We start from the raw sequence: 19,825 nt of genomic DNA, 5'->3' as shown, positions 1-19,825 counted from the left end.
AGGCTGGAAAAAGCTAAGATTACTTTTAGAAGCGTAGGTAAGGTACCACCGAGCTACCTTTTGAGCCGAGATGGGGGGGGGGGGGGGGGGGAGAGGGGGAAGGAGCAGGTTTGTTTTTTTTTTCTGTCTCTGACGCTTTTCGATGTTATCTCTTAGCTGCAGCGGGGGGGTCTTAGCAGCTTAGTTCTCTGGAATGCAGCCAGGATGTGTGGCCTTGCTGCTCACGTTGAGCCCTTTCCCAGGCCGTGCAGGGTCTCGATTCAGCAGCAGCTCTCGGCCCTCGGTAAGGACAGAAGGATGAGGTGTAACTCACGCGTGTGGCACAGTGGGTCTCAGTTCCCCAGGCCGGCAGGGTTTCAGTCTCTGGTGGCAGGCAGCCAGCGTGGGGTGGCGGAGAAGAGGGAAAGGGAAGGGGGGGGCGAGAGATGCGTGGTTACTGTAACTAGTTCTCTCCGTCCTTTTCCTCTCCCTCATTTTCCGAAATTTTTCCTCAACTTTTGTAGTGTTCAAAGGAGGTTGTACATGATTTCTTGGCACATAGCCTTATTCAGATGTTCGAAGAGATATGATAACCATAAACAATAGCAGGATCTTTTGGCAGGAAAACTCCAGCAAGAAACTCTGGTGAGGACTTCTGGCAGGAAAGCAGACAGAGAATTCTTGGTAGGAAGTTTTGACATGCAGAAACAATGGTGAAACATTAGTTTTGGCATTTCTATATTATCTGAATGTTACACACCCCCAAAACAATCAACTAATCTCCTTTGTGAGAATTAAATAATCTAAATAACTCTTGCTTTGGTTAGTGAACAGCATGTAAAACCCATAAAATGGAGTGTGAGAAAGGACTTTAATAATCTCTGACAGTGTATTGCCATTCAATCTGTGTTCATTGTGGAGAGGATGAGCTTTAACCCTCACACCTTGGCTGGCACAGGTTAGAATCATAGAATATCTTGAGTTGGAAGGGGTCTACAGTAATCATTGACTCCAGCTCCTAGCCCTGCACAAGACAGCCCCAAAAAATCACACCATGTGCCTTAGGGCATTGTCCAAGTGCTTCTTGAACTCTGGCAGGTTTGCTGCTCACTGGCTGGTCCAGAGGACTTTGAAGCCAGATGAAAGATTAAGATGGGTTAAAGGCAGATTGAATGCACAAACAAGGTATGTGAATTTACTTGTTCGTGGTTATGCAGCAAAATCCCCATGGAGCTGGAAGGAGAACATATTTCTTGACTTTCAGGACTATGCTTTACCCACAGATCTATGACTTAAGCTTAAAAGAACCTTAAGCTTAAAAGAACCTCTCCAGTGAAGTCCATAGGGTGACTTGTCTTGGAAAATACAACTTCAGTAAAAACAGGTTTAAAACTGTTTCCCTTCATTGGATAGATCTAATTCCCAGTACTTACTAAGCAACCCTCCTGCCTGGTGGTTGTATTTAACTTGTTATTTGAGTGCAAATGGAGTATTCACTGAGGCTTTCTGCACTGTTGTCTTCTGCTGTCCCTCTCATCAGTCTCACTAAAGTATAGCTGGAGTTACTTCTCTTTTTCTCCCTCCTGGCCACAGGATTTTGTACTTGGAGACCTGTGAGCAGGAATCACCTGTTTTTCTGGGCTGCCACAAAGGAGTAATTGAGAAGTACAACAGAAAGGACACACCACTAATCATTGTTAGGGAGACGAGGAGAGAACTGATCAGAAGATGACTGTGAGCTCCTACAGGTAGCAGCAGGATCACTCTGTGTTGAAAAGTATTTTAGGGCTCTGAAAGTGAAGCAGAATCACCAGTGCTGTCCACCTCCATCCAGTTGCTGACTGGATAACAATGATTTCTATAATTCTATTTTAAAAGAACAAGTACTTCCCTTGCTTGTTTGTAGAGATCAATATAGAGAGCATCCACACATCAACCAACTTCTTCATCAACAGCTTGACTCCATCCCTTCCACTGACCCTGCTCCATCGGCATCAAAGTCACTGCAGAGACTTTCTCTGGTCTCTCCTAAAGCAGAAACGAAAATAGGAAGGACACTACAACCTCCCCTTTCCATAAAAACACTCAAAAAGTCTATTTTGGCAAACCAAAGACCTCCTCCAGTGCTCCCACAGGCAATGGGAAATATCTCATGGACCCAAACCTTCATGAGCAGCCCAGCTCCTGCCTTTTTCTCTGGCAGCAATGATGTAAAACATCAAATCTCAGCCTTGAAATCAGGACTTTTTTCCTTTTCCATAGGTCTGTGGCCTCAGCCAAATACCACTTCCCATTACTTGTAAGAGTGCTGTGACCACTGCACACCAGGTGAAGGATGAAGTCATCCTCCATGAGAAGGTTCAGGACTGAACCAGGGCTCTCACATTCTATGGTTTCACCACTGGCAAAGGCAGTTCAACACTTGGCTGAAATGATGAAAAAGAAAACAATTAGCTGAAACATTATAAATACTCTAGTTACAGTCAATCTATCCTCAAATAAAATATTTAATTTCAATCTTCACAGTGCCGGCTTTATTTGGGGGCTGTACATCCAGGGGCAAAAGGATTTCTATTTTGCAACAGCAAAACATGGTGTTTTGAATGTACTTTTTCTGTTGGAAGATGACAGGATGGAAAATCCACAGCTATCTCTACTCATAACACATCATGGTTAGGTGTGTGTGCGTAGCACTTAGCACAGCATAAAACATAACATAGCACATAACACATCCAGGTGGGTGTGCATATGGCATGGGAACAAAAAAGTAAGTTTTAGAGACAAAGTTTGAGGACACAGAAACTATTGGAAAAGGAGGGTTAAATAGCAGTCAGATCTGATGGTACAAGGAAAGCTGTGCTTTCTAGATCTCAAGAAAGTTAAAATACAAAAGCCAGTTTGCAGGTGACACTGAAAACACTTTGGAGGTCCCTCCATTTATTGTTGGGTACAGGGAGACCTGGTGAAAGAAAAAAATTAAAATACAGACAATACTGAACTCTCAGCAGAGACAAAGTCAAAACCCAGCTGATGTGTCGGAGTCGGAAGCAAGTGCAACTGGTCAGACATGCCACATGTTTTCTCCCCCTCCATGTGGAAATAATATAGCTTCCAAATTTTTTGGGAGCACGAAGATCACAACAACAGCCCCAGCAGAGGTCCCCTGTGCTGCGTTGTTTACTTTTGAGGGAAATTGTTGACTGCTTTTCCTATTGCCACATGTGAGACAAAACAATCCCACTATCCTTTTATTCAATAAAATTGTTTAATATTCCAAGTTTCTTGTGTGATTCAGAAGGGGACTGTTTTTAAATGCCAACCTCTCCTGTTGGGGAGTGGAAAATGCCTGCTTCTGGCTTAGTTTAACAGCAGGCTGGTGGCAGATCAGCCTTTCCAAAGCAAAGGGCCTTGGGCAGTGCCAGAAAGAGGTGCCCAACACTCAGCCAAAATGGGCCTAAATATCGTCCAAAGCCAGGGGAGGAAAGATTTTTAATAAATCACCTAAAAAGGCAAAAATTATTTGCCAAAGATTGCAGCAATATCACAGTTAATGCAGATGATTCTTGTGTTAAACATGGGGAATTAATTGCCTGAATTGCCTGAAGTGGGTCAGTTATCACCCAGGGAACCGCTGGCCAAGTCTGACCTCTCCACCTCACACCTGGGTGCAATTTCCAGCAGCCCAGCCGCTGTTTGCAAAGAAATCAAAGCCGATGCAGCCGCTGACTTCTAAGATCTCCGACAGGGAGATCTCAGCTGTGGTTACCAGCTGGGCTGCGCAAGTGGCATTTTCCAGAAAACCCATCTGCCACACTGAGGCTCCAGTAGCCAAGAATCTGCTACTTACTACCACAAAACTGCTCCAGATTTTCATTGGGGTAACTACGAGCATTTACATTTTGGGAGGGACAGAGAAGGTGGATTTCAGAAACTGTTACTTTCAGTGTTGAAAGGAAATTTTTATCTTACTGCACTGGTCCAACCCTGCCTTTTTCTTTGCTGCTTTCTTGTTTTGCTACTTCATTTTCAGATAGGTGCCCATGGCTTCCCAGGACTATAGGCCATCTCTTGGCTCTTATCTTTCTTGACATTTTGCATCTGTTTTATGTCTCTAACTGCCTTTGATTTCAGCCTGGCTTCCCTTTTCTCATATTCGAGCTTAGAGGCAGAGGCAACCCAGCTGAGATTCACATCTCCACAGATGTTAGATGCCTCCAGGGTTGATGTCTGCATTGGAGCTAGTGGTTTAGATTCCCTTTAGCATCGATGGAGAGAAATGAGTGAGTTAATCATGGTTTATCTGAGCCACTTGAGGCATCTGAACTTAGCGGGGGTAATTCCTGCATCCCAAGCATGTCTTTTGCTCAAGTAACAACCGATGGAGAAGTCAATGTCAAGAGACATGGCTCCTATCCTGTATCATAAGAATAAATTTTAAAAGTGCTCTGAATGTGCCTTTCCTTTGGGAGAATCCTATCTCTTCACAAGTGCCTTTCTTCACCCCTTGGCTCAAATGATTGACAGGCACCTGCCTTCCCAGGTGATGCCATCAAGGTTCATGTACCTGGTCCTGGATTTCTGCAAGGTCTGGCAAATCCACCTCAGCTTATTGCCAGCGTATCTGGTCTGAGTTTTCTCCAAGAGGCCACATGAAACCTAAAATGCCATCAATGACCTTATTTGAAGAGTATGGCCGTTTATGTACAGGCAGACAGGCTACAGAATGAAGGTGTTTTGGTAGAAAAGGAGATTTATCATGATGGATGAAGGGCATTTTTAGCTCAAGAGGCAGCTGGTTTCCCTGCAACCAGATGGCCACAGGGTCCTGGCCAAACTTTGCATCTTGACCGTGCTCCAGTGTAATGATCACAACTGACAACTCAGAGTTTTGCCACTGTGAGAATATTAAACACCCCAGAATTGTTTCTAAAGATTATTAGATTAGTGTAGCACCCAGGTCAACATCTCACCAAAGCTTAGGAAAACAAGAGGCATAAATCAACATCTTTAAAACACGTGTCAGTGAGAAGTGCACTCTAAGAACAAGACACTTAAACCATTAAAACTGGACCAGGATGGAGGTGCTGGAGCCCACCTAACATACAAGGGAATTGTAAAATGCACCAAATCTGAGCTCAGATATGGATCCTGGTTTTACAAATGTGCATTTTATCAATAAAAACATTGGCTACAAACATCTCAACACCTTCTGGTTTACCTAATTTGGCTTGATACTGAAATTTGGATGTTTGAAGCACCTCTATTACTTCTTCATAGAGATGGCATAAAATTCAGCTTGAGTTGCCCTTATGCTAAATGACTCCCAAACAGACGTATGAAAACCTGCTAATAGTTGTCTAGTAAGACAGCTGAGTGCAGTGGCATCTTGGGAACTTGTTGTCAAGTAAATTCCTGTTTTAGGGAGCAGCAGAAGGAAGAGGGAAAGGAGCAGGATGAAGGTCTGGTACCTATCTGCTCTGGTCATCTGGAGTTAATCTGCAGCCAGGTGTCTGTCAAAGCTCCTAAATTCTTTGGGTATCCTAGAGACAACTGAGAGGGAGAATGCATGAAAAGGAAGTCAACTCTGGAAATGGATCCTTTGCACATGACACAACCTGAGCACCCAAAAACCACACCAACAGAAACCACTCTCTTTTCTGAAATAAGGCAGACCTTATGTCCATGGATTACATGTATTTTAGAGCTAAATGCAGGGACCTTGATGAGCCATTTAGCAAATTAAAAAAGGAGTAAATAGGAAGACAAATAGAAGTAAAACTACTCTCCCTGTGATGCCTGCAACTGGCTTCTGTGAACTGCACGACACGGCTCCTCAGTGCATCCCGATCCAGGGTTCATCCGTGGAGGGAGGATCTTCCCCAATGCGTCTGCTCTTCATTAGTAGTTTGTAGACTGCTAAATGAGCAACAGACACCAGCATGAATGTGCATTGTCTGAGCTGGGCTGATCGCACTGTGTGATACAAGGGAGTGTTAAAAAAAACTGCTGTTCTTCAGTAAACATTGGAAAAGGAGACTGAAGATTAATTCAAACAGCTTGGAAAACTGAAACGAGAGAAACAAGCTGAATATTTCCAAATATGGGCTACCTTACTCCAGTATCAAGCCGGGAGAACCCTGGGGCATGCAAGCCAACCGAGCTGCAACTCCCTGGATAACAAGGCCTTAATTAAAAGCTAAATTGCACATACATAAAAAAACCCACAGGGCTCACTTCAGCCACAGAGGTCATGAAATCACAGGCAATCATATGACAAACATTAATCCAAAAGTCCAGGGAACACTGCTCTGCATACACTCACTCAACACAAGCCACAAAAACACTTAGCAAAAATGCCATAACGAGCTTAAGGCTTTTAGCACAAATAAATAAAGCCACAAATAGTAACACCAAAGGAAGAGAGAAAAGGAACCACCAAGGGCTCTGGTCTTCTGTAGTGGGAAGTTGTTCAGTGAAAATGCCAAATTAACTCCAAGAGAGAGATTCTCTCCAGTGCTCCCCCCCACTCCCCAGCTCCTCGCTTCCCTGCTTCACTCCCCCAACTGCTCCTGCTAATCTGATCTGTAGGAAAACGTCTTCCCTGCTCCAAATCTGGCACTCATTTTACCCTCACATACAATCAAAACATGCCAACCAGCACTTTAGATGTTTTTCTTTAATACCATAAGGAGCAATAACACACCATGTTCAACATCCCATCTCCAGCTGCTTTGGAGAAAAGCAAAAAGCCCCAGCTCAGACACCAAACTATGCACAGGGGGCACAGGGAGAGGAATAATTAGCTCATTTATGTAATTCCCACATTCAGCCCTGGGTTTTTCTCATTACCCTGTGTTGGATGGTCCTGACTCTGACCACCTTGAGCAGCAGATCTCCCCACACATGCCGTGGCACCAGAGATGAGCACAGATGGTCCCACGTTGAGGTTGGATCCAGGAGGTCAGTGCAGGGTAATTTATCTCTCAGAGCACAGCAGACCCTGGGACTCAGCTGCTATAATTTGGGGGCAACCCAGCTACTGACATGGACATCTGTTGAGGATCTGCTCCTCTCTTTCTGCACTATTTTTGCCATGAAACACCAGCAGCTTTCAAGAAAAGGAGTAAGAAAACCTATAAAAGAGAGGAAATTTGTAGAGTGAACCAGGGACATTGTCCCATGTTGGCAGTGATGACCCACCAAACATCAAGTTATGATGCACAACCTACCCTTGCTAAGTCTTTATTGCTAATTTTGACTCAAGATCACCATTTAATGAACTTTCTTTGCATTTTCATTTCAACCGGAGCTTGCAAGACCATTTCCTTTGGAAGAAACACCAACCCAAAGCTCAGCATGGCGTTTGTGGATGGTGAGATTGCCCACAGCAGGACTCCTCTTAGAAGGAGGTTCCCTGTGCCTGTGGGTCTTTTGCCCAAGTTAAATACAGCCTTCCCTTACAGCTCATTGGATCTCCCAGGTATGACATGGAGTCACAAGCTCTTGTCCCATGGGACAGGCACACGAGGAGTTTCCTGGGAATGAGCAGACCCAAACGACATCATGTATAACTTCTTTCTGCAGGAGGGAACATTCCAGGGTTACACACATGTTAAAAAAAATAATAATAATAATCAGATTTTCCCAAGGTTCCTGAGCTTTACTGGTGGAAGTCCAGGACTTTGCTGAGAGCAGGAAATGAGCACGTGGATGTACTCTGGAAATAGTACATGTACTCAATGTACTCAAATAGGCCATGAAACAATACAACTGAACAGTCTGCCAGCAGAAATACACTGGGGACAGCGCTTCCCAAGCCTTCCCTCTGCACCCACCACCATGTGCACATTGTGGATGTGGGGCTTTTGTTCTGCTCACTGAGATGGGAAGAAAGCAGCCTCAGCAGCACCACTGTCAGGGCCGGATCTGGAGGCAGCACTGAGCAAACCAGATGGATTTTTCTCTGAGGGTCCAGCCGGTGGGGATGTGGTCACACAGCTGTAAGGGAAGAAGCTATAAATGAGTGTTGTTCTCCATCTCCTGACGTCAAGGGAAGCTTTGCTGGTGAGCCTTGCCAAGCTTCGGAGAAGATCTCCCACCCCATGCAGCCCCCATGTGAGATCTCAGCCGTCTCCCTCCCTGCCGGGTGCTGGCACATCTCCACACCCCAGCCCTGAGCTGCTGTGATGGGAGAAGATGCTGCCAAAAGCTGCTCGCCCAGAAAGCCGCTTTCCATCAACAACAGCACCTTGTGCTGGACCCCGAATAGATGGTGGTGTGTATCCAGGCGACCCCGGGGTGGGAGTGCTGTGAGTCCCCCTGATTCATGGCAGCATGATGGAGAGAAACCATCTCACATGCAGCTTTAACCTCTGATGCTTTTCAATCAACACCTGGTTTTGAGTAGTTGCTCTTTATTTTCATTACTGACAGGGGAGTTATGGTGTTGCTCCCTTTCACAGGGAGGGAGAAGAGATCTTTGAGCCTCTTCTAGGAAACAAAAATAAATAAAATCATACACCTATTTGCTCCTACAAATGGTCAGGACAGAGCTGGAGAAAGAGTGAGGCCAGGAGAAGCAGGTAACCCTTTGCAGCTAAGACACAGGATTAAAAATGCCATTCCCATCATATCCTTAAACAAACCCATGAGAGAAGCCAAAGCCACCCCAAACTTTCCCCTTCAGCCTGCAATTTTCAGACAACAAATCAATCCTTTCACTTTTCTAAAGGAGCAAAGAGAAAGGCAGAGAACTGGAAAAACCCTTTATAGAAATATCAGCTGTTCCTCCTCATTCCCACCCCCAGTTCTGTTTTTTGACAAGTTAAAGTGAGGCCATAACTTATTCTGCTTTGTTCGACAGGGCTAATCACACGTGACTCTAATCACTCATGATGTTTTATTGATTTTAAGCACATTTAATCAGAAATTGGCTCTGAGTTAGATTCCTGCTAATTACTGAGAAGCAGCATTTTGAATGACTTCACAATTGGACTGCAGATTAGAATGGACAATATGTACTAAAATAATGATTCATGCATTCAGCTCCCTAGATTTATTTTGTTTATATTGGATTTTTTAATCTTTAAAGACATAATTCTGCATATGGGCAAGCAGCATTAAAAACCCTTAGCAAAATGGGTTTAATTTAACAGTCTAGGCTTTTGCCAGAGATGGGATATGTGGGGAACAGTTTATCCCCTGCAAATGCAATTCTTTCTCCGAAGGTCACTGGACATGCCTTGCCCATGGTGACACCATGCACGGGTGGTCGTGGGAGGTGGGAGGCCACTGCATGAGGTGCCTTTAGCATCCCCACAAAATTCATCAGCTCTGCTCTGAAATCAGAATGAGCTTTTCTGATGCAGTCCCTGCACTGTCCCTACTTCCAACCTCAAACCCAAAATGCAAATGACTCATTCAGGCTAAGGGGACCCAGCTCTGAGAGGTGACTACAATGAGCAGAACCAACTGAGTCCATCCACCACCTCACCCCTCCAGCTGCTCAAATCTTTCAACAACAGAGGGTTAACCAGTTTATATTTCCATAATTCTTGACTTAAAAACCTCCTTCTCACTGAAAATCAGATTATTGCTGATCACAGCCTGGTAAGAGATTTCTTTCATTTCAATGGCCACAGGTGTCTCATCTCAATTTTTGTCTAAGATATCCATTTCAAAGTGGCTGCAAATACTCCAGTGACATTGTCCATGCTCAGACCTTTCTTACCTCTGCAAAACTTCCTCTCTCCTGGAAAACACTGATCCAGGATCAACAGGAAAGCTGGAGGCTGGCAGAGAGGACGTGCTGGAGGCTACCAGCTATTTGAACTGGTAGGAAAGGAAAATTTCCTTCTGATTGAAAACAGAAACTTTCTATTTCTATCTACGCTATTTTATTTTTGTTGGAAAATAAGAAGTCACACTGTGGAAGCTCCCACAGTTTTCAGCTAAAATTTTCAAGGTTTGAGTTATAAAGTCAAAATTTTCCATGAAAAAAAGGAATATTTTTTTTTCCCCAACACAACTCTACTAGGAATACTTACAGCCATTTTGCCAGCCAATTGCTTTCATACAAAAACAAGCCTAAATTCAGAATGATGTACAGAATACTCTGCAAAACCCAACATCTAAAAACCAACAACTCCAAGGTCTCCCGTTCTGCTCCCGCTCCTTTCCATGGGTCCACGACACCATGATTCAGTGGGTGGAACTTGGTCACGAATGATGTGAAACCTCAGTTTCACAAAAATCTGGGAAGTTCACCCCAGAATCACCACTGTCCTCTCAAGGAACCAGCCTGTAAGTCTGTGCTAGTGCATCTATCATTGAGGAGTGGTGATTTTTAGTCCTAGAGTAATGATGCACTCCTTGGATATAATATGGCAAGACTCCAACCTTCATGTAGTACTCAAACTAGAGTGAAGTTCAGAGTGTAATACTGGCTCCTGCATCCTTCATCGTCACAACCCTCCCCATTTCCCACAGTGTCATTTTATTATCTTTGCAGAACAGGATTTAGAGGCACAAGGAACTCTCACCTTGGTGTAACTTCACAGGTTTGCAAAGGGGATTCTGCATCAACTATAAAACTCACCACATCCAGAATTACTGGGTGTAGGTGTTCACAGCCCTGAGGCATGTTGCTTTAGTAGTTTTCTGAATGGACATGAGTGACACAACAGCAAATTTGTGTTCTTTCACTCACTGGTTGACTCCAACTTCAGAGTCTTCAGTGAGAATGACAGGCTTGAAATTATTCTGAAGTTACAGCACCTACAAGAGCTTTACCAGATGGAAACCTGAAAAAAGATTACTGATTACTTCTCAGATGCATTGCTCATTTGTTCAGAGTAATTAGTACATGCAAACCCAAAAATAGACCCTTTTCCTTTGATCTTCTCCAGTCGGATTCTGCACATGACAACCCAGAGCACATATCTGGATATTCTGCACTGAAACTGCTGCAGTTTTCGTTTAAAACCCAACCAGCGTTTCACATCTCACCTAAGAAAATGCAAATGGAGATAAGTCCTGTCAAAGAACGCTGGCGAGCATCAACCTGTCCCAAACCCTCACATTTTGCATCTTCCTAGGGGGAAGAAACCACATGCAGGCTTACTTGCAGACTTTGAAATGTCCCAGCCTGTGCTGTTCCCCTCTGGTCATTTAATCAGCTATTAAAAATCTGCCCTGAAGTGAGCAGCTAATGTCTTTTCAATGTCCTGAAGTCCATGGGAGCCCTTTCTTTAACACCACTAGCTTTGGGATTAGCCCTTTATATACAGCCCAGGGCAAAGAGTGAGGAAGAAGAATGGTTTCCAGGAGGGGATGGAAGAGTGGAGTAGATGGGGCACAGCTTGGCAGCAAGTTCCCATGATTGTGAGAGGAAGGACTGGCAGCAGGAGATTGGATGGGCTATGTCAGGAATATCCAATGCTGCCAGAACAACCCAAGAGACAAGGGCCCCTGCATCACAGTTGATCACTCTAAAAATAGAGGAGATCCTCTTACAGTGCAAAGCTGGCTGAGCACAGCGTGCTGGCCATTCTGCTCAAATGCTCCTGAGCAAGAGCTACCTCATTCCTCTCCGAGCAGCTCCAGCACCTTGACATGGGCACCTGCCTCCCAAGGAGGTGCTGAGAGGTGGGAGCCAGCATCTGAAGTTTCTCTGCAGGTTTTCTGGCAAGGCTGAACAAAGGAAGGTCATATGGACCCATTGCCCATCAGTGCCTGGAAAGACTTGTCCTCCTTGGGTGGCTCCAAGAGCTGGACTGGCTACATGGCCAGGAGGGAGACAGAGGGTGGAGAAGCTGGAACTAACACTACTGTACCACTCTTGTGGCTTGTGGCAAAGCTCAGTGCAATAATACAGTCCCAAATTAAACCATCAGCAAATGTTTCATCAACCCCAGCAGCGGTGCTGAGTCCAGTCAGCAGATGGACCAGTGGGGTCATGGTCATGTTTCCAACTGTACATTTAACAAACCTCGTTCTTTATGCTGAGCATTAGCACTGACATCCTGCCCTAGAGATCAAGGCAATACTGTGCATTATTTCCAGCAAGGGATTAATTAAATCTCAAAATTCCTGAGAGGTAACTGGTATAAAGGAAGCCATTCATTTCAGTGAGATCCAAGTTAACAAGTTCCTCATTTGCTTCTAAACTTGCTCCATGGTGGAGTGAAATGCAAGCTGGGAACCACCTCTTGCAAATACTTTAAAATGCCTAATAATTATATAAATTATCTACCTCCAGAGTTTACACATGCCAACTACTGCTCCTTCCTCTTCAGGTCCTGAAACAGCCTTTTTCTGCCCTAAGAGCAGGTCTCAAATCTGACAGCAATGTCCCTGTCAGCACACTGCCCAAATGACCTCTGCAGTGCTTTGTTCCTGATGTTCCTTAGGCTGGGTGGAAGCAGCATGAAGCCCAAGGCACCATGCTAGGAGAGAAGGAAAACCCTGTTTGTGTTTTAATATGGTGAGAGGACACAAGTGGGGACAGGACTGAGCGTTTTGCTACAAATAGCTACAAACAGGGGGTGTGAAGGAGCATCAGCAGGTATGAAGATGGGGCAGCAGAGCTAATGTGCCCTGGAGATGTGAAGTGGGAGGCCACCCGCCAATGTTTTGGGGGGATTTTTCCCAGGAAAATGGTATGTCTGCCATCAAAAAGCCCCAGACCTAAACAAAACACTGGCTTCACTAGGACTCTTCACTGGCAAAACTGCTCACAGATTTACTCATTGTCCTCCCCTGCTCATGCCATAATCACATGCTTATGGAGAGACCTGGGTATTTCCGTGCCATTCACCACCACATGGCATTTTTCATGGTTTCTGGGCTTTTTCTGGGGCAGTAAAACAGCTGGGTTTGCCCACAGCTGCTCACTTTGCTTTCTCAAAATCTGCTGTTGCTTGTTTGGGCTTATTTAAACTCTCTTTCTTCCTGTTCACTTTTATTCTGCTTTTCGTCATCAAAGTCCTGCTTGGGCCGATGAGGGATTTTGAAACCTGGAGGGTTTCCATGGGTCTGGCTTGTATTAGAGGGGGGCAATTTCCTAACCACCGGCTGAGTTTCAACATTCCCGCTCTCCTTGCCTTGCTGAGGAAAAGCAGGGGCACACATGCAGCCTCTCGCAAAGACTTACTCAAAGCAAGGGAATTTTGACAAGAGCAACAGAGTGGGCTGAGCTGGAGAGCTGCTGCTGGCATGCTTGGAGTTGAGTTTTTTCAGACTGATGATAATTTCTGCAACTCATCCGCCATCCTCTTCCCTCTGTGCAACTACAACCCCGAGCCCACAATGATCCTCCCTTTCAACTGCAGCCTTTGCTTCCCCTCTGCTACAAGGGGGCTCTTGCACAGTGCTGCCTGGAGGTTTTTTAACCTGGGGATGAACACTGGCAGGACACGTTGAAATGAATTGGAGAGGACAGTTTTTGCTGGACTTTTATAAACTGTAGGTGCAAGGCATGTCCATAGGACTGAACATCGTTGTAGTCTTCACAAAGCCTACACCTTCGTGTAAAGAGAAGCAGAAGGGTAGGTTGAAGTGACATTCCCAAACTAGTACCAGTGCCACCATAACAATATAATAAAAAGCAGAAATCTGGATTTTGCCCTTCAGTGTTTCAGTGCAGCTCCAATTAATCAAAGAAGTAAAATGTAAAAATCAATGGGAAAAAAAAAAGAATTGCATAGGCATGAGATACCACATCCCTGGGAACATTCAAGGTCAGGTTGGGACAGGCTCTGAGAGAGGTTGGACTAAAAGGCCTTTAAGGGTCCCTTCCAACCCAAACTTTCTACGATAATCATGCCATACATTCTACTCTAATTGACAGCCTTTCATCATTTGGAGGAGAGTTTCCTCCTGGTCCTTCTCATGTATTAGGGTGCATCCCATAGCCACCTTTGCATTTGCAAAGCCAAAGTCCATGGATGAATTCCGTGTAACACAGGACACTGAGCAGTGTGGCTGTGCTTCCTGGTGGGAAAGGCAGCGCTTAGTCCTTTGATTGCTCACGTTGGAATTGAGCTCCCCCATCTTCCCCTCCCACCTCCACTGTTACAGGCCTGGCTACACAATATTAATTGCTCTTACCCATGTATCTCATGTCCAGTGGATATTGCCTTTTAATAAGTGCCATCATGCAATTAAGCATCACCGGTGCGAGGCAGGGATTCTGCAGCACCAGCAATTTTTGCAGGAAACCACAAGATGGCGATGGAATAGAAATTTCCATTGACAGAAAAAGCAGTTTTGGGTTAGGGAGAAAGGACTGAACCCCTTGGATGCTGAGCCCTCAGCCAGAAACAAAAAGCAGGGAGATGTGGAAATTTTGGATTATTTTCCATCTTTTTTGAGGGCATGCATGTACTGATTCTGCATTTATATGTTACCAAATATCTGAAGCATAGCACAATTTTCCTTTTTTTTTTTTTTTTTAATATTAGTAGCTGCCTTGAAATCTCCTATTAGAGCAGCAGCTTGATCCTGCCATGACCAATCAAGTCAGCACGAAGAGGCAGTAAACTGAAGCCCTTTAGAATTTGCTGCATAGGAGCCATTAAAGAAAAGGTATCTTTCCTTTCTCTAGCAAAATGCTCCATTTCCCAAGAGATGTGTCCATTATTGATCCCCACACTGAAGGAAATTTGCACACAAAGGGAAAAATTAATAAAGATTTTTAATTAAAACACAGAGGCATGGAAAATGGGGAGCTGGCTGATGAAGCACATGTAGTTGCAACCCCTTTAACCTCTGAGCTCACCCCTTCCCCCAGAATGGTCTGACTGGGATGTGAAAAGTGGGATGAATAAGTGTGACTTGAATGTGCAACCAGGAAGTCAAGATGGATCTGAATACTGCTAATCAAAAAACCCTGCTTTATCATCTTATTTTTGCTTATGGCCTTTCTGTCTTATTGTAAACCTGTCTCCACAGGCAAAGGTGAAGTCCTTTCTATTTAAGGAATAAATGTTCATAGAATCATAGAATAGTTTGAGTTGGGAGGGACCTTAAAGCTCATCTCGTTCCACCCCCTGCCATGGGCAGGGACACCTTCCACCAGACCAGGTTGCTCGAAGCCCCGTCCAACCTGGCCTTAGACGCTGCCAGGGATGGGGCAGCCACAGCTTCTCTGGACAACCTGTGCCAGTCTATGACCACACAAGGCCCCTGGTTGTTCCTGTGATTATTCTCAGCACAAAGGAGTGATGTTGCCAGTTTTATTCACAAGGAACCAAGTCAACAAATACTGCACTGTTTTCAAAAGCTTGCCAGGCAAAAACCAAGATCTATGTCCAACATCTCCATCTTCCCTCTAAAAACCCTGAGTGAATGAGTACTCAAATCCTAAAGCCATCAAATTATGATTTTTTTTTTAATATTTGTTTTAACATAATCCCATAAAAAAATTGTCTGCCTCTTCTCTGGATCTCTGTACCCCCAGCTCTCACAGTGCAGGGCATGGGAGCAGCACCCACTTCCCACCAAGCCCTTTGGCTCTACACGAGGAGACGATGGTAGTTTTCAACTTCTTTATCCAGGGTAGCAGTATTTCTACTGCCAACCCCAAATCTGGGAACCTGTTGAGTTGAATGAGAATAAAGCCCCAAATTTTGAGCCCATAATTCTATTAGGATTTGCACAAATGCAGCTTCAAAGTGCCCTCATGAAATTTTGCCCTGCAAATTAAAACTTCCCTTTGCAAATCTGCCCTTTAGGTTCCTGCTTGGGAAGGAGATGGGAGACAGCTTGAGGAGAATCATTTTTCCTCTAGTTTATATATAACTTGCTAAGCTTTTTATTTTTTTAAATGAGCTTACTATGTCCAATTTAAGTCAAAATTTAATGATCCCTGCAGTAATTCATTTAAGGATACAGCTTCAATAAATGCCATGGCATAAGTCAGGGAATAACTGTCCTTGTCTGCAGTACAATGATTAATCAACTTTATTAAAATTAGGATTGGCTGAGGAGATTTGCATAATAAAAGAAGACTCGGAGACTTCTCCAGAACTAAAATGGACCTGAGACCAAACCTTGGGTATTTCCTCCATGCTTTGCCAGAGCTCTTTGCTCCATGTAACTTAGGAGGATGCATGTCCAGAGTTCCTAGTTGGCATCATGCCTGGAGGTAGATGGTATGACAGTGGTCCTAAAAAGGGTTAAACAAGACCAATAGTCCTTAGCATAGGCAGGCTGGTTGCTATGCACTTTGGACAGGAAGGGGGTGTGGGAAACATCCTCTTTCTGGCAATTTAAGTGGTGCTTCTCAATGCTTTGGTGTAGGGATACTTTCTGGATGAGGCATTAGCCTTAGAGCAAGCACCTGGAGTTATTTGATATTATTGTATGTTATTTTACATCATTACATGTTATTTTACATTATTACATGTTATTTTATGTCTTCATCTCTCCCTTCTGCTGGACAAGGCCCTGGATGCCTGCTCTGCTTAGTGAGTGACCTGTGTGGATGCTCTGAGTGGCTCAGCCCCCTCAGCAGGCCAGGAGAGGCAAAAGCAGCCCAAGATACTCAGGGCAGTTTTGTACCCCTGGCTCCACGGGCAGCCCCCTGCCATGGCCCTGCCACTGAGCTGCCATGGCAGCCACTGGACCAGCCCCCACGGACCCCCCGTCAGCGCTGCAATGACCCAATATGTAACATGGCCAACCATGAGGGACCAATTAGATTCCTGGATCCAATTAGCAGCAGCTGTGATTTGTGTGCATCCCTCAGTACGTGGCTGTGCTGAACTTTCCCTCTGTTTCAAATGTCCCTGCATAGCACAGGCAAGACGAGAGGAAGGAACATTTTTCTCGGGCTTTTTGAATGCCTTTATTATGATGGACGAGGAACCTTTTACATCATTCACCAACCTGCAAACAAATTAGGTACCTTCATCACCTTCCCCTGATAGCAGAGCTGGCAAGCAACAGCCCGATGAGCTGTCAGGGAGCGGGTGGGTGCACAAGTGTTTCATTGGACATCATCAACTAAGTTTGCTGGAAATAAAATATAAGTGAAGTCAGATGCTGAGGGCTTAAGTGTCCATGCATTAACCAAGATGGTTTCCATCTCGTGGAGCAATTTGGGCTTTGGCCATTTAAGGCAGGACAAGGATTATTATTCATTTTAATGAATGTCGGGCATCCAAATCCCTTTGGTGGGATCGAAACATCTCATCCCTAATTTCTGTGTGTTTCAGTCCCTCACATGCAGCCAAATCCTGCAGGGCACTCCAGGAAGCCTGATAAAAGTGTTACTGGTATTACCTATAATGATCTTCAGTTTCATTGAAGAGATCAGAGTAGGAAGAAGAGAAGGAAACGTCCAGGTCTGTTGACAAAATGACAGGGAGGTGAACAGAATTGGCTCCTTTTTCCCCGTCAGTGGTTCCAGCCTAGAAATAGAGGATCCCATCAACTGCAGCACACCAGAAGCCCCATGCTCAGGACTTCACACACAGTGAAACAGCAGCACTGCTGGCAGCAGAAGGGGAACAGTGCAGATTAGGGTAGGTCCTGCTGCTGCCTGATCCTGGTGATTGGGAGCAAGGTTGTGATAAATGACTGAGAGTTCTGCAGATTAACCCAAGAGATCAGCCCCTCTTTCCTACATCCACAGAGATTTTAATGGCAGGCTTGTTCTTAGCAGGAGGTGTTGATAATGGAGTGGATCACCAGCTCCAGTGCAAAGGGAGGAGATAAAACTACTTTATAGGGTGTTTTAGAAAAATAGTCAGCTAGCTGAAAAGTATCTGTTAAAAAACAAGGCACAGTTGGAGAAGAGACCCCTGCAGATATGCATAGCCTTGACAAAAATGTTTAGGGCAGAGGCACTAGAAACAAGGCCCTGGATCGTTTTATTGCTTGATAAACAACTTGTTGTCTCATTGCTGGCAGTGCTTAGAAATCATAGAATCATTTGTGTTGGAAAAGCCCTCTAAGTTCATTGAGTCCAACCATTAACCTGGCACTGCTGTGTTCACCACCAAACCGTGTCCCCTAGTGCCACATCCACATGACTTTTGAACACTTCCAGGGGTGGTGATTCCACCACTTCCCTGAGCAGCCTGTTCCATTGCTTGACCACCCTTTCAGAGATGAAATTTTTCCTAAATGAGCCTTTATACACAGCAGCGAGCAGGCACTTGGATCCTGAGCAAGAGCATGGGAAGGAGCTGCAGGTAAATTGGGAGAGCAGGAAAGGAGTTGAAGGTTGCATGACATCACTTCAGCTAAGTCTGTCTGAGAAAACTCAAAATAGTTTCTCCCTGTTTGGGTGAAAAGTGAAGGAGACTGACCTGGCAGTGGTAGTTCCCCATTCCTCCTCTTACAGGTTCAACCTGTGTTTCCTTGGTGGGGAGCAGGTAAAGTTGGGCAACGTTATCTGTAGAGCGGAAGGATAAACCGAGTGTTATTTTCAATGGAAGTGGAAAACTCAGCAGAATTAAACTTGATCCTTGGAAGAAGATAAACATGTTTGAAAACCCAGCCCAAATGCTGAAGTCACAGTAGCTGACCCACAGAGAGGAAGAATAGTTTTGTGGTTAAGGCACTTCACTGTGATCTGAAAAATCAGGGTTTCATTCCATTAGCCCCAATCTCCCTGTGTGCTCACAGACAAACCACTTCCTATCTTTTTGCCCAGCTCACTATATAAAATGAGAGTCACAGTTCTTTTTCAAACAGATAGTTCTTACCATGAAGAGGCTGCAGTCGTGGAAAACTCTATTTTGTGGATTGAAGCAACAAGTTTCAGGAGTATGTTGCCCTGATAATGATGGCAATGTTTTATTGTCCTTCATGGAAGGAGCTGAATGCTTCACTTGGAAGCAGAATATTATATCCACAATCCATTCCTCTTCATGGGTCAGTATTTGAAAACAATTCCTGTATTAAAAGAGATGAATCACAGCACAAAAGTAACTTAGTTAGTTTTGTAGACAGCCAGTGTGAGCGCAGAATACCCCAAGTGAGGGTCCTCTCCAGCCAAACACCGTCCTTTACGGAACTTGGCATTCCTTCCAGGCTGTGTGTCAAGGAGACTGAGCAACTTTACATCAACACAACATGGGTTTTCCTTCTACCAAACTACTCTGCAATCTGTAATTTTTAACCTCACAAGTTTGAGATTGTACCTTAACATTTGCAGGAAGCAGATGGCTTCTGCATACTGCCAACCTGTTGTTACAAAAGCATCTTCCAAGAATTGTTTTCTACCCACAGTCGCTAACCATAATTAACCTTTCATATGATTTAATAAACAGCAAAAAATATTTGCCATCTCATATTAATAAAGAGAGCTCTTCAGGACATGTTCCCCCCTCTTCTAGAACATAGAAGCTGTGGTAATTTTTTTGTGTGCTTGTTTTATTGCCTTTCAAACTATTTAGGGATGCAGTTTACCTATCCAGATTAAAGCTGTGAAGGACTGCAGAACAGTGGATGAGCAGAGCACCTTCTGGTGTGGCACAAAGTGACCTCTTATTTGAGGAAAAAAAGCAAATCTAAGTGAGAAGAGCAACTGACTGCGGAGCCCAGCGACAGCCACAGCAATATCAAGGCAGCCAGCTGTCTTTTACACCTTTCCCACACTCATAATTTTAATGCCTCATGCAGTTTTAAGAGATCATAATAGAGTCCTGTAGTACTTTGACCTTTTTTATATTGGGAAACTTCACTGACTTGTCATTTTTAAATGGAGGGCTCTGTCTATATATACATACCATGGTGACAGACATCTCCAAAGAGTCTAGGAGACAGCCAAGTGCAAAGTGGGATATTAGCATGATTTCATTAAAGAATGAAAATGAAGATGTTGGATAAGACT

At 44.5% G+C, this 19,825-nt stretch overlaps 1 long non-coding RNA gene across 1 annotated transcript; it reads right to left on the bottom strand.

Moving 5' to 3' along the window:
• Positions 1 to 986: 986 nt before the first annotated feature.
• LOC113950969 lies at positions 987 to 18,059 on the bottom strand. Its single transcript, XR_003528953.1, has 3 exons — positions 18,050 to 18,059; positions 14,747 to 14,753; positions 987 to 1,085 (listed from the first exon to the last, which is right to left on the bottom strand). It is a non-coding gene; the product is annotated as an uncharacterized LOC113950969 (long non-coding RNA).
• Positions 18,060 to 19,825: the final 1,766 nt, after the last annotated feature.

Source organism: Corapipo altera, unplaced genomic scaffold (genome assembly GCF_003945725.1).
Source record: "Corapipo altera isolate COAL_440 unplaced genomic scaffold, ASM394572v1 57, whole genome shotgun sequence".
NCBI classification, from domain to species: Eukaryota; Metazoa; Chordata; class Aves; order Passeriformes; family Pipridae; genus Corapipo; species Corapipo altera.
This window is presented reverse-complemented; position numbering and strand designations above follow the sequence as displayed.